The sequence below is a fragment of the Scyliorhinus canicula genome, chromosome 16 (genome assembly GCF_902713615.1).
Source record: "Scyliorhinus canicula chromosome 16, sScyCan1.1, whole genome shotgun sequence".
NCBI classification, from domain to species: Eukaryota; Metazoa; Chordata; class Chondrichthyes; order Carcharhiniformes; family Scyliorhinidae; genus Scyliorhinus; species Scyliorhinus canicula.
Window position 1 is genome coordinate 113595381 of NC_052161.1, and position 21395 is coordinate 113616775.

Sequence of the window (21395 nt, forward strand, 5' to 3'; positions counted from 1 at the left end):
TATGTCAATGAGGGACAATGGGCGCGATCTTCCGGCCACGCTGCGCTGGAAAAGCAGCTCGCTGCTGCGCAGCGTGGCTGGTGAAAAGCCTGAGACCCCGCTCCCGGGATCCACCTAGCTCTCAACACCTCGTGAGATTCAACACAATCTTGCGAGACGTTGCAAGAAAAATCCCGCCCACAGTGGGTGAGATCAGTTTTTGGAAAATCTGCATATTAGAGCGAGGCAGAAAGCCTTACTCTAATGTGCAGATTCCCGAGCTACCGGAGGCTTTGGGATTCAGTCCCTTCGCCTCAGGGATCTAGGGCGCGCACTGTTCAGCACTGATCCCCACAAACAGGGAGCAGACGGAACGGCACTCGTGGGGGTCTCCAAGGGGATCGAAGGCCCACAGCTGCATGCTTTTAGGGCAGGGTGGTGCCCTGTCACTGCTTGTGCCACCTAGGTACTCTGGCAGCGGCACCCTGGCAGCACCACCTGGGCACCAGCCTGGCACTTCCAGCTGGCAGGGGCACTGCCAGGGTGCCAGGTTGGCGCTGCCAAGCTGGCAATTTTTGCGTGCGTGTGATTGGGGCCGTGGGGGTGCGTTGGATCCTCCCATACTGCGTTCGGGCTGGGGGAAGGTCAGATTTTTTTTGTGGGCGTCCTGATCTCTTGCTCAAATGGGATGTTCCGGCGAGCAATGCACCCCATTGTAAGAAATGTGGCTATGAGCGGCCTTGGCCGCACGTTCCCCGTTTATATGTGACAACGTGAGCAGCATTGAATAGCCCTGCGTTTCTCGGCACTGCGAGTGCTTTGAAGCACGCAGCTAAACACACTTGCAATGGGACTTTGTTCCCTTTTGGGAAGATTGCGTCCAATTATTTCCGAACGTAGCCAACCACTGTTCAATCCATGCGGTCACAGTAACAAATTCCAAGGGTTTTAAAGATTCAAAGGAGTTGGAATCGGTAATGGTTAGCAATTTGGAAGGAATGTTTTGTACTGGCAGGAACAGCTGGTAGGATTATCCCAGCTGTTCCCGCCGGTGGGATTCCCCCCCCCCCCCCCCTCCCTGCCGCAGTGTGCTTCCTGGTGGCGGGGAGTGCAAACAACTTTTCGTGGATTTTAGTCAATGAAGGGATTTGAAGTGAAAGGGGGGTCAGTTGTAAGTTTATGATTTGATTTATTATTGTCACATATATTAGTATACAGTGAAAAGTATTGTTTCTTGCATGCTGTACAAACATTGCATACTGTTGCACGTTTTACTTGAGTTTTTACGTGTTTTATTGGAGTGTATTAACACGCCTCTGTTTAAAGGCCGTGTGCTTAACACTACTACAGCTCTGTGTATGTAATTCTGCTCAGGAGTCGCCAGGTGCCGTATTTAGACACCTCACAAGTACATCAAGGTCAGGTTCAAAGTAATAAATCTGTACACCGATTAGTAAGTTCAAACGATTGTGTTTATTATAACCAATATAATAAATACACATGCATACGCTAAAGAGACTAAGTTACTTCTAAACTAAACGACTAAAATACTTATCTAGACAGGAACAGGCAAGGTCAGGGAGCGAGGCCTTCGTCCCGTTCTTGGTCTGCAACTCTCCGGGTCTTATAATCGTCAGGGTCTAGTAAAGTCTGGATCACATAGCGATCGTTGTGGTGACACTTACAGTTCGATGGCTGGTGGCTCAACGGCTGGCGATGGAACTGGAGTCAGGATGCGATGTATCAGCAAAGCGATGAAAACAGCAGAGAGCCGGAGCCAAAAACAACAGACCGGACCATGTGCGGGGTCTACTTTTATAGGTCCCCCCCAAAGTCCGTGCCTCTTCGGGGCGGTCTCTACCTGCTGTATATCGATTGGGCCTTCTCCCAATCGATATTTTCCAAACCCCCCAATCTGAGGGTCGCTTCTCGATGGGTGGGGCGGTCTCTATGGTGCTTTGTGATGGATACTTATGGTGCCGTTTCGTCTGGGCGTCTACTCAAAGTATCCATTCAAACCTAAATGTTTCTATTGTGTGGGCCTGGATCTGGATCACCTCATTACTATGTAAATCGTTGTTGCCATTTATACCTTTAGCTGAGATTCTGCACCTGGCCATAAACTGGTTTCTGTACGTGCAGAATGCTAATTAGCCTTCTGCAAACTGCTTGTCCTTGCTAAGACTGTTTTCTCCCTGCAGCCTTAGCAGTTCTCCATTTTGTAGCCCAGTGTCCATCTTAGGTGGCTACAATACCGTACATAAGGAAGGAAAGAGAGACTGCAGGATATAATGTTACAGTTATAGCAAGGTGTAGGGAAAAGATCAACTTAATACGAGGTAGGTCCATTCAAAAGTCTGACGGCAGCAGGGAAGAAGCTGTTCTTGAGTCGGTTGGTACGTGACCTCAAACTTTGGTATCTTTGTCCTGATGGAAGAAGGTGGAAGAGAGTATGTCCGGGGTGCATGGGGTCCTTAATTATGCTGGCTGCCTTTCTGAGGCAGCGGGAATTATAGATAGAGTCAATGGATGGTTTGCGTGATGGACTCGGCTACATTCACAACCTTTTGTAGTTTCCTGCGATCTTGGGCAGACCAAGCTGTGATACAACCAGAAAGAATGCTTTCTATGGTGCATCTGTAGAGGCCGATGAGGGTCGTAGCTGACATGCCAAATTTCCTCAGTCTTCTGAGAAATTAGAGTCGTTGGTGGGCTTTCTTAACTATAGTGTTGGCATGGGGGGACCAGGACAGGCTGTTGGTGATCTGTATAGCTAAAAACTTGAAGCTCTCGACCCTTTCTACTTCGTTCCCACTGATGTAGACAGGGCCATATTCTCCACTATGCTTCCTGAAGTCGATGATAATCTCCTTCGTTTTGTTGACATTGAGGGAGAGATTATTGTCGTCGCACCAGTTCACCAGATTCTCTATCTCATTCCTGTACTCTGTCTCGTCATTGTTTGAAATCCGACCCACTACGGTGGTGTCATCAGCAAATTTGAAAATCGAGTTGGAGGGAAATTTGGCCACACAGTCAAAGGTGTATAAGGAGTATAGTAGGGGGCTGAGGACACAGCCTTGTGGGGTACCGGTGTTGAGGATGATCGTGGAGGAGGTGTCGTTGCCTATCCTTACTGATTGTGGCCTGTGGGTTAGAAAGTTCAGGATCCAGTCGCAGGGGGAGGAGCCAAGGCCTCGGAGTTTGGAGATGAGTTTTGTAGGAATGATGGTGTTGAAGGCTGAGCTGTAGTCGATAAATAGGAGTCTGACATCGGTGTCTTTGTTATCTCGGTGTTCCAGGGTAGAGTGCAGGGCCATGGAGATGGCGTCTGCTGTGGACCTGTTGCAGCGGTAGGCGAACTGTAGTGGATCAGGCAATCCGGGAGGCTGATTTGTGCCATGACTAACCTTTCGAAGCACTTCATGATGATGGATGTCAGAGCCACTGGATGATAGTCATTAAGGCACGCTGCTTGAATTTTTTTTGGTACAGGGATGATGGTCGTCTTCTTGAAGCAGATAGGGACCTCAGATTGTCGTAAAGAGAGGTTGAAGATGTCTGCGAATACCCCCGCCAGCTGATCCGCGCAAGACCCGAGTGCTCATCCGGGTACCCCATCCGGGCCAGTGGCTTTCCGTGGGTTGACCTTCGAGAAGGCTGCTCTGACGTCTGCAGTGGTGATCTCAGATACAAGTTCATCCGCGGCTTCTGGGGTGGAGGGTTTGCTCTCGCTGACCTCTTGCTCAAAGCGGGCATAGAATGAGTTGAGTTCATCAGGGAGGGGTGCGTAGGAGCCGGCGATTTTACATGCCTTCATCTTGTAGCCCGCTATGTCTTGCAGACCTTGCCATAGACGGCGGTGGTACGTGTGGCTAGCCTGGGACTCGAGCTTGGTCCAGTATTGTCTTTTGGCATCTTTGATGGATTTCTTTAGATCATATCTGGCTTTCTTGTAGAGGTCAGGGTCGCCTGACTTGAACGCCTCAAACCTAGACTTCAGCAAGCAGTGGATATCCCTGTTCATCCAGGGTTTCCGGTTGGGAAACACGCGGATTTGCTTCTTTGGCACAGTCTTCTACACCCTTACTAATGAAGTCAGTTACTGTAGTGGCGTACTCGTTCAGGCTGGTCACAGAGTTTTTAAATACTGACCAGTCCACTGACTCTAAGCAGTCCCGTCGGAGATCATCTGATTCCTCAGACCAACAATGACTTTCTTTGATGGATTCTCCCGCTTCAGGTTTTGCTTATAAGCCGGGAGCAGGAGCAGTCTTGTAGTCAGATTTGCCAAAGTGTGGGGCGGGCGATAGAGCGGTAGGCATGTTTAATATTTGTGTAGCAGTGGTCTAGGATGTTTGGGCCTCTGGTGGAACAGGTGACGTGTTGGTGGTTGTGCGTCCAGCAAATCTTCGATCTTGTTACTCCTCAAATCCAGTCCCATGATTTTGGTCTCAAAATTCAGCAGGTGCAGGTGTATGGTTGCCATGGTCACTGGGTAAATGCAAAGCCTTCCAAAGAATGAGGAGAGCTCTGTGTGAACTGCAGCTATAATTCATAGACGGAAACAGAAAATCATACAATGGTTACAGCATAGGAGGAGGCCGTTCAGCCTGTCGAGTCCATGCCAGCTCTCTGCAAGACCTGCTCTCTTAGTCCCACTTTCCAGCCTCTTTCTTGTTTTCCCTTCAGATAATGATCTGATTCTCTTATGACGTCCTCATTTCAATCTGCCTCCACCGCACTCCCAAAAAAATCCCCTCCACATGTCGTTGTTGCTTCTGGAGCCAATCACTTTAAATCTGTACCCCCCGATTCACGATCCTTCCACTAGTGGGAACGGTTTCTCCCAATCAACTTTGTCTATACCCCTCATGAGTTTGAATACCTCGATCAATCAAATCTCTTCCCAATCTTATCTTCTCCCAAGACAACACTCAAGAAGCTTAACACCATGCAGAATAAAGCAGCCCGCTTGATTGCTACCCCTTCCACATACATTCCGCATGCACAGTGGCAGCTGTGTGTACCATCTACAAGATGCACTGCAGGAATTCACCAAGGTTTCATAGACAGCACCGTCCAAACCCATGACCCTACCATCTAGAAGGACGAGAGCAGCAGATACCTGGGAACCCCACCAACTGGAGGTTCCCCTCCAAGTTACTCACCACCCCAACATGGAAATTTATTGCCTTCACTTCACTGTCGATGGGTCAAAATCCTGGAAACCCCTCTCTAACAGCACTGTGGGTGTACCTACACCTCAGATTGCAGTGGTTCAAGAAGGCAACTCACCACCACCTTCTGAAACAACAAGGGATGGGCAATAAATGTTGGCCTAACCAGCGAATCCCACATCCGTAAATTAATTTTAAAAAACAGTTATCCATGTAGCAGAAACTCCTCACCCTGAAACCATTCTTGTAAATCTTTTTGACATACTGTCTAATGCCTTCATAGCCTTCTTAGTGTGGCGAACTGAACATAATACTCCAGTTGTGGCTGAACCAGTGTTTTCTACAGGTTTATGATCATTTCCTTGCTTTTGTAATCCATGTCCTTATTTATAAAGCCCAGGATCCTGAATGCTTTATTAACCGCTTTCTCACCCTTCTCTGCCACCATTAATGATTTGTCCATTAATATATACCCCTCTATATCCCTGCACCCCCTTTTGAATTATACCCTTTATTTTATTGCCTCCTTTTTCTTCTGATTGAAATGAATCACTTCACACTTCTCTGCATTAAACTTCATCTGGCACTTGTCCACCCATTCCAGGACTTCAAAATTTGTCCTTTTTGAAGTTTGACACTGCCCTTCCCACAGTTCACAGTACGTCGCAAGTGTTATGTCATCTGCAAATGTTGAAATACTGCCCTGCATACCGAGATCTAGATCATTTAATATAGAGCAAAGAAAGCAGGTGCCCTAACGCCAACCCTTGGGGAACAGTTAGTGCCCATGGCGCTCTGGATCTGCATGGAAGGAATCGGGCAGGTTTCCTGCTCCTGATCACTGTATCACATCTGTTGTTAAGCTCGAGGCAGACTTGATTAGCAGGCTCCTGGACAGTTGGAGATCGAAACACTAAGACAGCAAGCCCCAGTGGAACAGTAACATTGATCAGTTCATATCAAAACACTGTGTTCCTGAATATTTAATATTAACGGGCTAGATAACATTCCAACGTGAAGCGATCTGTTGGGATTTCTAGGTGTGATGCTAGAGGGAATTTTCCCTTGTCTGTTTGTTTTTCCTCGTGCCTCTTTCCCTGAGGGTAATGTTGCACGGAGACTGACAGCCTCCAGGATTCCTCGCTCAACCAGCCGCTCTTCACGCTCCGGGGGTATTCGGAGTGATTCGGTTGCTACGGGGCGACCGATTCGGATTCTGTCCTCCTCACTCGACGCTCCCGCACGTGTGGAGTTTACAGCAGAGGCCACGGAGTGGTGCGGAGCAGTGCAAACCCTGGCTGACCTCTCCCTGATTTGCAGCTCAGTTCCAATTCCCTTTTGAAGGTCACAATTGAAACTGTCTCCACCACATTCGTTGCATTTAAAAAAAACATTTTTCCTCATGCCGCCTTTGGGACTTTGATCTTCATTGACTTAAGGTGAAATTGCCAATCAATTAAAAAAAAAATATAGTACCCAATTACTTTTTTCTAGTTAAGGGGCAATTTAGTGTAGCCAATCGATCTATAACCCCCCTGCTTCTTGTGTTCTTAGAGGGTTATGTTTTGGAAGAAAGACCCTCTGTCCCAACCGCTGTGTTCGGGCACCTGTGCCACCAACCCGGAGCTGTTTCCGGGGCCTTCCGTTGACCAGGTGGTGGGGGCGGAGCAGGGATCTGCACCACCGCCACCCCCGTTGGCCTGGGTTCCCGGGAGGAGATCCGCCTGTTGATGATCCTAGTGGCGGGATCGAGGCAGCCCCTTGGCTGATTGGTGGGCCCCTGTCGCCCGCCGCACTCAGTGTGGTGGAGGACCTGGGCCCGGAGGGCAATTGTCCGAAGGCTGTCAGCCGCCCAGTGTCGGGTGCGGAGGGTGCACATGAGGCTCACTGCAGTGGGGTGCGGGGCTCACTCGTATCTGACATTGTGTCACCCCTCACCCCCTCTGGGGGACTCCCGGAATCTGGCACATCATAATTGAAGGCTCTTTTCTTTTTCTGCCTCCGTGGATAGTTCAGGCAGTGCCCTATTGGGCCTCCTCTACCAACACCCCGACTCCCTCCCTCCCCACCACCCTCCTTTCCTCTCTCTCCCCACCACCCCCTTCCTTTCCCTTCTGTTGGTACAGAGGCGAGGGTATCTGGTCTCTCCAGGTTTGTGCTTGTACTGTTTGTTTTTTGTACAACTGTGTTGTAAGCTGTTTTAATAATCCGAGTATCCTACCCCACCTTCCCATACGTTGGCACAGGGGGAGGGTACCCTGTTTCCCCATCGCAAAATTAATGTTTGTACCGTTTGGCCTTGTATAAATGTGACGGTTACTGCTTTAATAAAAAGATATGGCCAATCGATCTACCTGCACATCTTTGGGCTGTGTGGGTGAGACCCACACAGACACGGGGAGAATGTGCAAACTCCACACAGACAATGACCCGTGGCCAGGATTGAACCCGGGTCCTCAGTGCCGTGAGGCAGTAGTGCTAACCACTGTGCCACTGTGCAAAATTGCCAATCAAATCTAGTTCTCCACTCTCCTGCCAATGGAAACAGTTTCTCCCTATACAATTTAGAACACAATCAAATCTCCTCTCAACTTTATTTTCTCAAAAGGAAACAGCGCCAGGTTCTCCAAACTATTCACGGGAGCCGAGGTCCCTCATCCCTGGAACCATTCTTGTAAATCTTTTCCACCTCTTTTATCACATTTGTGGCAACCTGGTCTAATATTGATGTATGTGGTATCATCTTTTGTTTCATCCGGCAGCACGGTGGCCTAGTGGTTAGCACAACCGCCTCACGGTGCTGAGGTCCCAGGTTCGATCCCGGCTCTGGGTCACTGTCCGTGTGGAGTTTGCACATTCTCCCCGTGTCTGCGTGGGTTTCGCCCCCACAACCCAAAAATGTGCAGAGTAGGTGGATTGGCCACGCTAAATTGCCCCTTAATTGGAAAAAATAATTGGGTAATCTAAATTTTTAATAAATAAATAAATAAATAAATAATTTATCATGTTCCTGTGAAATGCCTCGTTCAATTGCGTTAAAGATGCCCCGTAAATATAAACTGTTATACTGCATTCTCCCTAAAGCCTTGATATTCGTTCCCAAGTGTGGTGCCCAGAAGGGAACACACTGGGTGGAATTCTTCCGTGCCTCAGTCAGTGGGTTCAATGGTAGGCAGACAGGCGGGTGGGGAGAGTTCGGCGGGAGTCTAAAAGTTGGCTTTACGCCAGCGTGAATTTCCCGCAGGATCTTCCACTGCTGCCTGCCATAGCAAATTGGGAAACCAGCTGGAGGCTGGCGTGGAATGGAGTTACACCCCGCTAATAAGATGCCCAAGTGGAATATTTTCCCCACCATGGCCCGATTCCCTGCAATGACAGCGGGAAAATACTCCGGTCCCGAACATGTCTTGGGGCTTGGCTGATCAATGTCTGGGACTGCCCCCGGAGTTTGGGATGGGGTCGACCAGCAATCCTGGAACACCACAGCAGTGGGAGAGGGAGTGTCTATAAGGTGGACCTTCCAGATTCAGCATCCTCGAGAAGTTCCAGCTTCCAGCCTCGACATGTTCTCGGAGATCCATCTTCTCTCTTCAGCTGCTCCATCTTCTTTCTTCAAAGGTGATGTTGGGCGCCTTTTCAATATGGCACCCAGATAGGTCAGCGGACACACATCAGGCCCGCCATAGAATATGCCGCTAAACCCCATAGATTAATGAGGTTTCCTGTCGACCTCTACAACGGAAAACACTCCTCATCCCTGCCCCTGCCTCAGGACTTAGTCCCAGATGGGAGAATCCCACCCAATATTATGACAATATCATTCCTTTTGGCAGAGAAGATATACGGCACATTTAAACTAAAAAACGAGTCCATTGTGAGCTGGAACCGAGGGGTCATACCTGACGCTTGTAGTGTCTGGAACGACCCCGCAAAGTAATGGCACTCTGTTTTTCAGCCCCTGGCGTTCCGCCCTGAATGGTGCCCAGATCTCTCAATCCCCCCCCGAAGGTGATCCCCAGATGCCCTCCTCCAATGTCCCAACTCACCTGTTGGGGGGTTCTCGAGCCTCCCTGTATCCCACCACCTACCGACAGGGCACCTCCAGGCCCCATCCCCTGTGTGGGAACCCTGCCAGCCTGGCAGAGCCACCTGGGTACTTGACTGAGCAGTCTGGGCACCCTGGCAGTGCCAAGGTGGCACCTGAGTGGTACTGCCAGGTCGACCGTCCAGGGGCCACCTATTGTTTGAGAGACCCCCCCCCCCCCCCCATTCTGCCTGGTCCCCATTTCCGGTGCTAAAGGTGCCCGGCTGGGTCTCCTTTGTGAGGCCAATAGTTGCCGGGTGGCCGTTTGATCCGGCGGCAGCATAACCAAGTGAGCTTTTAAGCTCTTGTCAGCTCTGCGAGCCGGGTCCTGCCCATCGCAGGAGAGATGCAGATCACAATGTCTCACGAGATCTCGTTAGATTTCGCAAGGCATAACGACCGTCAGGAATCCCGGGAGTAGCTGCTCCCAGAATCTACCAGCTGCGCCCCATTCGGTTTCCAGCTGGTAACCCATGCCCAACGTGTTGGAGACCCGGCTTGAGGTCAAATAAAACGCAGAGACTGCAAACAGTCTGGAGTCTGAGACAGTCTTTAACCTAGATTGCCTAGTCCATAATGAAAGGATGGAGATCCAACATTTATTCTGTCTGTACCTACAAATCTGAATTAGCCAGAATGGTTTAATTTGAATGTACTGTTCCATTTTTGGGTTTTGTACTCTGTAGTTTATATTCCTTTTGTTGCTAAAGCTTTTAATCAACGCACTCCCTTCTGGCAGAGCGTGTTGTGTGTGCTCCATTAGCCCACCATTCTGCCAAGCTGCTGATGCAATCTGCAGCTAACTAGTCAGCTCTGTTCCTTGTGAACAATCCCACACAGTCAGCCTCTGGCCCAAACTTCCCTTTTACACCGCCCCACTGGACTTTCCCAAAATCCCAGTTATTTTATTAAGTCCATCCACGCACCCTCGATCTTCTTTTATTCCTTGAACGTGGGTGTGCTGAATACTGAGTCTAAGTTCCATCCTGTGGGGGTTACCTCACGGTAGGGCCTCACGGTAGCATGGTGGTTAGCATCAATGCTTCACAGCTCCAGGGTCCCAGGTTCGATTCCCGGCTGGGTCACTGTCTGTGTGGAGTCTGCACGTCCTCCCCGTGTGTGCGTGGGTTTCCTCCGGGTGCTCCGGTTTCCTCCCACAGTCCAAAGATGTGCGGGTTAGGTGGATTGGCCATGCTAAATTGCCCGTAGTGTAAGGTTAATGGGGGTTACGGGTATACGGGTTACGTGGGTTTAAGTAGGGTGATCATTGCTCGGCACAACATTGAGGGCCGAAGGGCCTGTTCTGTGCTGTACTGTTCTATGTTCTATGTACCTGGGAGGGTGGGGTAAGGGGGGGAGCAGGGCTGAGGAAGTCCCCAGTGTGTCAGTAAGTGAGCGAATTGCCGCCTGTCTGTGGTATCCCACACACCGGCCAGAATTTGTGATTAGCACAGAGTAGCCCATATTGGCAAATGTACTCCTGCGGTGAGAGCGGGAGCAGGCTCGACTACGGTGCTGCCTGTGATTGAATAGCTCACCGACATGCCGGGCTCAGGTGTGTGTGTGGGGGGTGTGTGTGTTGGGGGGGGCGTGTGGGAAATGGCCACGTTTGCGAGGTTCCTGCAGTGTGACGGGTGACTGTGGAGCGGTACCCCAACATGGGTTGACCTCTGTAATCGAGGTGGGTGAAAGGTCAGCAAGGATGCGGTCGGAAAGAGCGAGGACATGTGGCCATTGGGCGAGGACTGGAATGGGGAAAGGTAGTGATTTGTCTCACATCTGGGGGACAGCGGACAAACCTGTGGAGCTTTAGGATTCCGTTGAAGTGCTGCATTTGGCAGACGTTACAGAGTGTGTTCGAATCTGCTCAGTGCTCTGAACATTGGCCAAGTAATCAGAGTGCGATTGATCACGCTGCCAGTCACTTGGACGATCAGCAGGGTGCTGAGTAAATCCAGGATGATTTTGATTGATTGAGAAAAAGGAACTTTGTAACGTGCCCATTTATAGACATTCTCATTTCTGTACTGTTCATTGAGAATGAAGGGTTCACACCTTACTGAAGTGACTGTCGCTTCACTGTCTGTTAGTACCAGTTCCTGCCTGGGTCAACGCTGGGTCCCCCGGCAACACTATTGACAGCAAGCTCTTGTCTGTACGTAGCCATGTAAATAAATAGAATTAGCCTTTTTTCTTTCTTCTTTTATCTTTTCCAAGCTGCGGACACCATGTATTCACCTCCTCTGCCTTTTCAAAATATTAGTGTCCCAGAAAAGAGAGCGTTGTCAGCTTTGACAAAGAGACACCCAGACTTGAGACGTTCGCTCCCTTCTCTCTCCACAGATGCTGCCAGGCCTGCTGAGATGGCCCAGTATTTTCTGTTTTTATTGTGGGCTATGTCACAGCTGTCTGTAAGCCCTGTGGAGTCCTGGTTACACTGACCCCTGTAGGGGTAGTGTTTCAGATTACACAGGCTCTAACCACGTCCGAGCTCCACTCTGCACACCAGCCTGTTAACATCACATCCAAACATCTGTGGATGGGGGATCTTTAGAGAGAGCTGTGTGTGGGGGCACCATCCATGAGTCCTTTCACTACTCCCTGAGTGGGTACAGTACCAACCCAGAACTCCAGAATTCTCAAATTCATTAGGATGGTAGATCTATTTTTCTCCTCTGCACCACTTTGGTTCTTGGATGACGTGAGCCAGCCTTGTCCACGACACGTTAATTATCCATTCGGTGATCTTAACATGAGCCTGCCCTCCGATTAATGTTGCCACCTCCTCCATTAAGGGCTGGCTGATAGGTGCAGGCCACGTTGTTTTTGCCTCACTAACTTTACTGAAGTGCGGTGTGTTCTTTCAAATCCCATTTGCACTAATCCACGGGTCAATACATTTTCAGTTTGGATTCCTCGTGATGCTATAGCTTAGTCTCTGTTCAAATCTGTCGCCTAATGCCCCCAGATCCTGACTTTACGTCACGTTGAATTCACCTGGTTGATTTAATAAATGTTACCTGGGACACTGCAGAAAACAATGTCATTAGATGCTAAAATATTAGAGTGCCCAATTAATTTTTTCCAATGAAAGGGAAATTTAGCGTGGCCAATCCACCTACCCTGCACATCTTTGGGTTGTGGGGGTGAAACCCACGCAAACACGGGGAGAATGTGCAAACTCCTCATGGACAGTGACCCAGAGCCGGGATCGAACCTGGGAGCTCGGCACCGTGAGGCTGCAGGGGTAACCTACTGCGCCACCGTGCTGCCTCAGATGCTAAAATATAAAGCCTGGATATCTGTCATAGTCCTGGTCCTCCCACCCGCTGCGTTGCTATGGCTGCCACTGTTGTTCGGCCGTTTCTATATTTTGTTGCGAAACCAACGTCCGAACAATAAATGGAGATGTCGGTCATTCCACAAACTGACAGCCCAGTGTAGCAACGAACAATTCAGCCGTCAGAGTTTCTCCCCCCGTGCAGTTTTAAAAATTCATTGGCGGGCCATGGCCGAAGGCAGCATTTACTGCCCCATCCCTAATTGCCCTTGAGGAGGTGGTGGTGAGCTGCCTTCGTGAACAGCTGCAGTCCCTGCTGTGATCTAGGTACACCCATAGTCCACGATCGGTATGGGACAATTGGGCGCGGCCGTTTTGGCGCGGCCGTTTGGACGCAGCCGTTTGGGCGCCATGGGACAATTGGGCACAGCCAATTTGGCGCGGCCGTTTGGGCGCAGACGACAGAAATTTTTTTCGTTTTTGTGGCTAGTAAATTGTTGCAAGTAAATTGTTGCAAGATTCAGTATCATTCAAAGGAAGGACTTAAAAGCAAGCTTAAAACTGTAAAGTAAAAGATGGGCTTTAAAAAGTTTTAAAACTAACTCTATTGTAAATTAAAAACCTTAAATTAGTTCATTTAGTTAAAAACCTTAAATTAGTTCATTTAGTTTAGTTCATTTGGTAATTATGAGCAAGGCTCCTCAAATACTCGATAGCATCCATGTTTTCAAATTTAAGAACAGTTTCATGTATTCTTTTATCTTTATTGTAAATTAAAAACCTTAAATTAGTTCATTTAGTTAAAAACCTTAAATTAGTTCATTTAGTTTAGTTCATTTGGTTATTATGAGCCAGGCTCCTCAAGTACTCGATAGCATCCATGTTTTCAAATTTAAGAACAGTTTCATGTATTCTTTTATCTTTATTGTAAATTAAAAACCTTAAATTAGTTCATTTAGTTAAAAACCTTAAATTAGTTCATTTAGTTAAAAACCTTAAATTAGTTCATTTAGTTTAGTTCATTTGGTAATTATGAGCAAGGCTCCTCAAGTACTCGATAGCATCCATGTTTTCAAATTTAAGAACAGTTTCATGTATTCTTTTATCTGCATCTCTATACTTTTTTAGTTTTTGTGGCGGTTCATGGCCGGCTAGTAACCTTTCATAATATGCATCTCTACCTTTCTGTACTTTACGCAGGCCATCAATTAGTTTCCATATGGTGGGATGATGCATGCCAAGTTCGTATTTCAATCGACGGTGGGCTGCCTCCGCATTATTGTTTGTGCGGTCTTCCCCGTTTAATGTTCTCTGATAAAGGTTCCAAATCTCAGGGCGAAATAAAGGTGTTCATCTACCATTTCCTCGTCTGTTCAGACGACCAACATATGTATCTTCAAACCAGTTGAGTAAATCTTGAAGTTCTTGCGGCAGTTGGGTCACTAAAGCATCCAGATATTCATCGATTTTGTTCAAAGGTACAAAGGCAATGGCAATAATCATTTTAGCTTTTAACGCAAAATCTGGATCAGTGTTATACAAATTACGGAACCCCATACTAGCTAGATGTTTTTGCATATTTTGAGCTAAATGAAAAAAACATCCTTTTATTTGAACATCAGGGAATATGTCTTTCATAGCACTGTGCGCAGCTTGTTCATAATCACAGACGATTGAACTGGGTTTCAAGTTGGGTTCGATTTCTTTCAATAATGCGAACATTCTCGCATATGTGGTGCGTTGCTTGTTAGGCAAAAGAGCATAAACCGTAGGAGTAACTCCTCCGTGTTTTTTTACCATAATTACATAAATCTGAGAAAAGAGGCTGGGAGCAATACTGAATGTGCCATCTGCAAACCACATATCAGATGTCAATAAGTGCTGTAGCCAGCTCTGTCTTCCAAAGATTAATATCCGGTCGTGACCTGGTCCGCTATCACAAAGTAAAAAATTTTTTTCCACTCCTGGTTGAGGGACATATATCCTGTAGCATTCTGGCACAATCAATTGTTGTAAATCACTTGGATTGGTGGGGGCGTTCAATACATAATTACGCTTTCTGCTTATCATTCTCCTCAAAGCAGATATATTAGGAATGGCTGGTAGGGCAGCACGGTGGCCTAGTGGTTAGCACAACCGCCTCACGGCGCTGAGGCCCCAGGTTCGATCCCGGCTCTGGGTGACTGTCTGGGTGGAGTTTGCACATTCTCCCCATGTCTGCGTGGGTTTCGGCCCCACAACCCAAAAATGTGCAGAGTAGGTGGATTGGCCAGGCTAAATTGCCCCTTAATTGGAAAAAATAATTGGGTAATCTAAATTTTAAAAAAAATAATATTTAAAAAAAAAAAGGAATGGCTGGTAGACTAGCTTGGGATATGTCTGTCAAACATTCATTAACAACTACAGTCGGTGCCTCAAGGGTTTCCTGTGCTCTCTTTTTTATTTTAGTTTTCAGGAGTGCAACCTCTACTTGTGCAGCAGAAGCATCATGCGAATGGCTGTTCAGCTGCTTCACCACGTTTGCAGCTTTAGTATGGAGCCGTGCTTTGCTCCGGTTTTTTTGCTCACAACGCCAAAATTTCACTTCGCTGTCACCTTTGCTTGTTTTGTCAAAGACGTAAAGGAATCCGTTATGAACAAATTTTTCTTTACCACGTTTCGTTGATACTTCCTCAGCCATCATATGGGTATGCGAATTGGTTTAGTTAAAAAATATATAAAAAGATGGTGATAGAACGAAACACTTGTGACAGCGGACCCGCACCAGCAGCCAACTCAACGGAGGCTAATTTACAAATAAAGAAATGTTATTATGGCCAAAACGTCCGGCGCCAAAACGTCTGGTGCCAAAACGGCCGGCGCCAAAACGGCTGCGCCACAACGGCCGCGCCCAAATGGCTGCGCCAAAACGTACCTAACCCGTCCGCGATATAGCATTGTTGATTCTTACAGCTGAGAGGAGGCCATTTGACCCCTCATGCCCATACTGACCCTTCAGTCCCACAGCCCCGCGCTTTCCTTCCAGCTCCTCAATTCCCTTTTTGAAAGTTGCAATTGAATCTGCTTCCATCGCCCTTTCAGGCAGGAGGTTGTGTGGCGCACTGGGTAACATTCCCCCTCCTGAACCAGAAGCTCCTGGTTCAAGTCCCGCTCCGGGACCAGCTGGCCATGGCAATAGCATTTGCAATATTTTGTAATCGATCTGCTAATCCTGCCAACACTTGGATTGGATTTTGTTTATTGTCACGTGTACCGAGGTACAGTGAAAATATTTTTCTGCGAGCAGCTCAATAGATCAATCAGAAAAGGAAATAAAACAAAATACAAAAAAGGGAAATACATTTGGGGTTTAGGAGCTGTGCCTCGAGACCAGGACGCTTCAGGGCTGCAGCTAATTTTATGACCCCGCCCCACTGTTCCTCCGTCAAACGTTGTAACAGCTTAAACATTTAGAGTTTCCAGGAATTTTTGCCGATGACTCAACAGGGTTAACCTCTGGGCTTGGTTTTATCTCGGGAGTCGATGCGGACGTGTGGGCGATCGTGTAATCGAGGGCAGATCACTGTTGATGGGGAGTAAAGTATGTGTGAAAATATGGAGCAAATAAGCGAAGCCTTTCAGGCAATGCTGTAGACCAGTGTTGTATCGGATTATTGCAATTCATTGTATTATAAATGAAAGACCACACACTCTTGCCCTATTCCATTCTCAACTCCCTCCAATGTTCCTCCATCTTGGCCCCCTTCTCATTTGCCCCCTCTTCTCAGCTACCCCTCTTCTCCCACCCCGACCATGTCCTGCCAGCAATCCCTGTCTCGTGCCACCCACTCTTTTTCCGTTCTACAATACTCACTGCTTTATACTGTATCCACTTCCTGAACACTGCCTTCTGGGCTATTACGGTGCTCGTCCCGCTGCCCAATATGACACGGCATTAACCAGGGAGAAGTCCTGACCTGCCTGTTTCTGATCAGCTCAGGTCTGGTGGAACGTCACACAATCTGTAGTGACGTCAGCAGAGTGTTTTGCGTGATCTTGGATTGCATGCGCAACATCTCCTAATCAAACCTTTCATCATGTTTGTAAGAATCTCTGCAGCGAACTCCCGAGATGTAACAGTTTGTCACCTTTAGTTATTGTTTGTTAATCTCTGGTATTGTATGCTGGGCTGCGCTGTCTGTATAGACAGCATTGTACAATACTAACAGAATCACAGAATAACGCAGTGCAGAAAAGGCCGTTCGGCCCATCGAGTCTGCATCGCCGCATGAAAGGCACCAGATCTGCCAATTCTAATCCCATTTGCCAGCACTTGGCCCATAGCCTTTAATGTTAAGATGTGCCAGGTGCTCATCCAGGTACTTTTTAAAGGATGCGAGGCAACCCGCGTCTGCCACCCTCCCAAGGCAGTGTGTTCCGGACCGTCACCACCCTCTGAGTAAAACAGTTTTTCTTCAAATCCCCCCGAATCTCCAGCCCCTCACCTTGAACTTATATCCCCTTGTAACTGACCCTTTAACTAAGGGGAACAGCTGTTCCATATCCACACTTTCAATGCCCCTCATAATCTTGTAAACCTCGGTCAGGTCACCCCCTCAGTCTTGAGTGCATCACTCCCAAACCTCTGGAGCCCAAACAAGATCTAATAACCCAAAACCTTTGTTTCTTGTCCATCAACCAACATTCTCTCCATGATACAACATTTTTATTTCCAGCATAGTCCGAATTATTTATGACAAATCTCATGTGCGACACCTTATGAAACACCTTTGCAAATCCATATACATAGTACCCACTGTACTCTCCCGTCCATAGTTGCCCATTTTATCCTGTCTCCTTGAAAAGGTATTACCTTGGCTACACTCCCGAGGCATTCATTTACAGATCTAAGGAGTACTGGAAATTCAAATCCTCGGCTCCTGCTTTCTGCATCTCTTTCAGCAGCCGAGGTTTCATGCCAACAGGGGCACAGTGACTTATTTAATCTTCGGTTCTGCTAATCTTTTCAGAACCAGTTCTGTTATCTCAATCAGTGTTCTCCAGGACACCCATATTCTCACTTCCACCATCAGAAATATGTGTTTAATATCCCTGTCACACCTCCACAGTCACCCTTCACATGCATTGCAAAGCGGGCTACCTTCTCTTCAGCACTTTTCAGGTTTGATATGCTTACAAAAAGCCCTTTCTGCAGCATTTCCTTTCTGCAATTGTGCACAATTTCGTAGAATCACTGCAGTGCAATTTGGAGGCAATTTGGCCAATCGAGTCTGCACCGACCCTCTGAAAGGGTACCCTACCATGGGCCAGGCCCCCACCCTTAACCCAGTAACCCTACCTAAATATTGGACACAAAGGGACAATTTAGCATGGCCAATCCACCTAACCTGCACATCTTTGGATTGTGGGAATAAATCGGAGCATCCAGAGGAAACCCACGCAGACACGGGGAGAAAGTCCACACAGACAGTCATCCAAGGCCGGAACTGAACCCGGGACCCTGGCGGCATTGAGAAGCAGCAGTGCTAACCACAGTGCCTCCGTGCCGTACCCTTCCTTTTATCTCTTCTCATCTCTTTTTTTTTATAAATTTAGAGCACCCAATTCATTTTTTCTAATTTAAGGGGCAACTTAGTGTGGCCAATCCACCTACACTGCACATCTTTGGGGTGTGGGGGAGAAACCCACGCAAACACGGGGAGAATGTGCAAACTCCACATGGACAGTGACCCAGAGCCGAGATCCAACCTGGGACCTTGGCGCTATGAGGACGCAGTGCTAACCCACTGCGCCATGGTGCTGCCCTATCTCATCTATTTTTTGCCTCTTCACTGTACTGTCTGATATACTTGCGATTATCTTTCTGTAACAAGCCTGAGTTTTTCACCTGCCTCCCTTTCAAGTTTCAGTTTAGTTTCAACCTCTCTCTCTCACCATGGGACTCTAAGCTCTGATAAATCGCCTTTGCTCCTGGTAGGAATAGAGTCATAATGGCACTGAAGGAATCCATTCAACCTACTGAGTCCATGCCGGCTCTCTGCCAAGGAGTCCAGCCAGTCCCATTCCCCCTGTTGTGACCCTCCCCAAGTTCATTTCCCTCCAGTTCCTATCTGATCTTCTTTTGAAACTATCCAGTGTCTCCGCTTCCACCACTCCCACAGACATCAAGCTCCATGGCATTTCTACTTCTCACACAAAAACGTTCTTCATCAAATTCTCTCTCTCTCTCTTCTCTCCGCCATCACCTTAATTAATCTCATGGAATGTTGGCCTTCCTAGCGAGAGGATTTGAGCAGAGAAATAGGAATGTTTCACCGCAATTGTTTAGGGCATTGGTGAGGCCACCCCTTGAGCACTGTATGCAGTTTTTGTGTCCTTATCTGAGGAAGGATGTTCTTGCTAGGGAGGGAGTGCAGCGAAGGTTTACCAGGCTGATTCCTGGGATGGCAGGACTGTTACATGAGGATAGACTACATTGGTTAGGATTATATTTTTTGGAGTTTAAAAGGGTGAGAGGGGATCTCAAAGAAACTTATAACATTCTAACAGGATTAGACGGGGTAAATTCAAAAGTAATCTTCCCGATGGTCGGGGAGTCCAGAACTAGGGGTCATAGTTTGAGGATAAGGGGTAAATCTTTTAGGACTTGGATGAGGAGAGTGGTGAATCTGTGGAATTCACTACCATAGAAAGTAGTTGAGGCCAAAACTTTGTGTAGCTTCAAAAAGGAATTAGATATAGCTCTTAGGGCTAAATGGGTCAAGGGATATGGAGTGGGGGGGGGGGGGGGGGGGGGGGGGGGGGGAGGCTGGATCAGGGTATTGAACTTGATGATCAGCCATTTAAAAAAATAAATTTAGAGTACCCAATTATTTTTTTGCCAATTAAGGGGCAATTTAGCATGGCCAATGCACCTAACCTGCACATCTTTGGGTTGTGGGGGTGAAACCCACGCAGACATGGGGAGAATGCAAATTCAACACACACAGTGACCCAGGGCCGGGATTCGAACCCGGGTCCTCAGCGCCGCAGTCCCAGTGCTATCCACTGAGCCACATGCCGCCCCCTTGATGATCAGCCATGATCATAATGAATGGCGGAGCAGCTCGAAGAGCCAAATGGCCGCCTCCTGCTTCTATTTTCTATGTATGTTATGCCTAAGGCCTTAAATCTGTGTTCCATCAGTCTTTGTACCACCAGCTAGTGGGAACAGCTTTTCTGTGTCTACCTTAACTAAACCTGTCACGACCTTGTGCACCTCTAACAAATAGCCCCTCAAGCACCTTTCCTTCCATGGTAACAGCCCCAGCTTCTCCAAACTATCCTTGTTGAAAAATTCCCAACTCCCTGGGACCTGTCTGGTTAATCTCCTCTGCATCCTCTCGAGGGCCTTCACCTATTGATCTGGTTTATACTTTTTCAACTGGCAAATTGGAATCACAAGAGGGCTGACTGATTGAGGAATGTCCCTTGCTCTCATTCCCCCTGTGGCAGCATCTGTTTCTGAAATGAGACCCAGTGTCCTGGCTTCACTGACCCTTCCTGGCAGACAGGTCTCGCTGATGATTTACCTTGTGTATTTGTCAATATTTCCCAATGTTTATTCCAAACTTGCTCTTCAAAACCCTAACCTGCTCTGCTGCTTGATGTATTGGAAGGTCTTGCTCTCTCTGGTTTTATTCTTTCTAGCTTCTTAAGGAGCTTCGATAAAGTCTTCACTGAAATGTCTATTTTCTTTGAGGGTGATGAATCATAGCTTTTTTAAGTCGCACTTCCAAGAGGCTAGGACCAGCCCTGTTGCTCCCCTCTGCAATTATGTGCGATTTGTGACGGGCAGCTTAACAGTCACGTCACAGGGAAAAGTCCGGTCTCATAGAACTGAGGTCCGCAAACTGTGTAGCTTGTGGATTTAGGTACCACAGCCGAACACTAGATATCTCACTCCATTTCCTGCATATGTTCTTCGGTTCCTCATTTTGTGCTGCGGGTCCAGTAGTTTGGAAATTGGAAGTGGGAGCTTTTAGCATCGGAGGATGCATGCCAAATTTGAGTCGCATCCGGCGACGGCAACCTGAGGTCCCGAGCGACGAAAAGAGTGTTGGCAAGTGAGATTAGTTTTAGCAAGGAGCCAGTACTGACACAACGGGATGAATGGCCTCCTTCTGTCTTGTAATCTTCAATGGTTGAGACTGTGGAATAGCTCCATGTATGAGCTCCGCGTCCTTTATTTGGGTGATGTATTATTTACTAGTCTTTCTCAGTAACTGAGGAGGAGTGTTCAGTGGTAGAGTTTACAATGTCCTTGGGCCTCATCGAAATGCGGAGGTTTGCACTCGGGGGGTGTGCTGCTGCTCTTTCTAACACACAGCAGAAAAATCAATAAGAAATGGAACATTCAAAAGTGAGCCTTTCCAGCAGGAAGGCTCCTGAGTTTCTGCTGAATCTAATCTCAGCTAGGGCTATATTTAATCTCTCTCTCACTGGACTCGGGAGTGAGAACAGGGCAGAATCATTGGACCCTGCTGTTCATCGTTATCCAATGATCTGTTGGAAAGTAGATTGGAAATATCAGTGGAGGGCAGGATTATCTAATTGTAAGCACCATTGAAACGTCTGCAAAAATGAACTGTGATGGGCAACCTGGGCCAGTGAGTGAGCCACATAGTGGCCCTCCTACATCTCAGTGGGCGGCAAGATTAAAATCAGGCTTGTTCACTAACCATGACCCCATGAATATGATTAAATATATTTAATATACGTAGAATATTTCATAATGAGTTGTAGAAAATGCATTTATATATCAATATAAAAGTCAACAACTTCAAATGGTCAAAACAATGGGGGCAGCGCAGTGGTGCAGTGGATAACACTG